Source organism: Dysidea avara, chromosome 12 (assembly GCF_963678975.1).
Source record: "Dysidea avara chromosome 12, odDysAvar1.4, whole genome shotgun sequence".
Taxonomy (NCBI): Eukaryota; Metazoa; Porifera; class Demospongiae; order Dictyoceratida; family Dysideidae; genus Dysidea; species Dysidea avara.
This window is the reverse complement of record NC_089283.1, coordinates 5,349,322-5,351,102: the sequence shown is the minus strand read 5'-3', so window position 1 is coordinate 5,351,102 and position 1,781 is coordinate 5,349,322.

Below are 1,781 nucleotides of genomic sequence, written 5' to 3'. Positions count from 1 at the left end.
GACTAGACCAAACATGCGTGGGCTATGCATGTTGCTTCATTAACTGGACCCATGCACATAATCTTCAAAGGACATGCAACATTTGGGTGGGCTGGCAGTTGATGCTGTAGAGATTATCATGCCAATTGTAACAGACTTAAATAATTTGCTGTTTTGGTAACTTCATGCAGCATGTGGGTTGACAAACATTCTATTACAACATGAAAATTGATAGCCATCTTCAATTGATAGCCTTCTCACAGGTCCTTAGCGGGATAGCATTCACAGATAAAACCATTGCTGGTGAGAAGTCAATGTTTAAGTACAGGTTGAATGCAGAGAAAATCTCAGATCCCAGTTGTTGTGGCTCCTTTGGCGCATACCTAGACTGCACATGCCTAGACTGCATGTTGCTGGGGATCAAGTCACCACTGGGTCTGGGATTTTTTCTGCATTCTTCAACATTTTAGTTACATGTTTATGACTCCCTGTATTCACAGGCTTTACCTCCTTACAGGTCCCTAGTGGGATAGCATTCACAGAATTACTATGATGTACATACATACTTCAAACTCCATCAGCCAGGCATATGAAATCATATCTACCCTGCACGTATGTGAAATTTTTATGTCCTTCTGATGTGGAGACTGTTGTATCCATGGGAAGTTTGTTATGAGAGGTTCCACTGTATAGTGATTTCTTTGTATCACATGCATTAATGCTGTTAATGTTTTAAATGTTTGAACATTTTTGCTGCTAATGCATGGATATCCCAGATCCTGCATCTGCTGTGCAATTCAAACCCACTTCCTGCAGCATGGTTGCTCCCATTAAACCACAGTAAAATTAAAACCAAACAGAAGAGTTGGTCTTTCTACTATATTAGACAGAGGAGTGAAGCCATTATATTATATATAGCTATTATGCCAGTATAGGAGGGAATTTTCAAACAGGATGCAAGGTTTAGTAGTTGCATAATGGGCAGTATTAACATGTAGAATCCCCACTATACATATACAAAGTTGCAATGAAATTAATCACGAATTTGATAGATTGAATGCATCAATCATTGTGAGAATTCACATGTGTGATGATTGGAAACACTCTGAGTTTGAATTTGTGGTTGAATGGCTCATATTGTCAAGTATTATTATTTAGCACAAAATGCATTTCAATGGCTATATGGGGCTTAATGGAACACGGAAAAGCATGCATAAAAATGGGTGTAACTAATCACTGGACTGGAATACTGCACTGACATATTTTTGGTTTTTACATGTTCTGAGGTTGGTTTTATTGAGTCTTGCTAGCCAAGGGCCTTCAGAAAACTTGCAGTCTGCTACTAAAATGATGAGTGTGAGGAGTGGAGTAAGCAAAAACTGACTTCTCACTACTTGTTATGCTCTACAGCATTTATACACTTCTTAGTATTGTATTTTGGAGATTGTAATATAGCAATAGCAAACCAAAAATCATTCTTATTTGTGCTACCTATGATACAATGCATCCTTGAACTACATAGCTTAGACCCCTGGGACACAACCTATCCTTCCTAGGACTATCTATTGTAGCTAAATTCGTTCCTACATGTAGCTAACATACAAACTCATTACATAACTGTAGGGTTATTCTGCTATCATGATTAATTCTTACATGTGCTGGTTGGCATACTATAATAATTATGTGACCAAATTTATTAGCACCGTACAAGCCTGCTACTATCTCCAAGACTTTATCATTGGCTAGCCATAACTAGCACATTCCCTGCAGCATACTGATAAGGAGTATAGGTATATGTACTG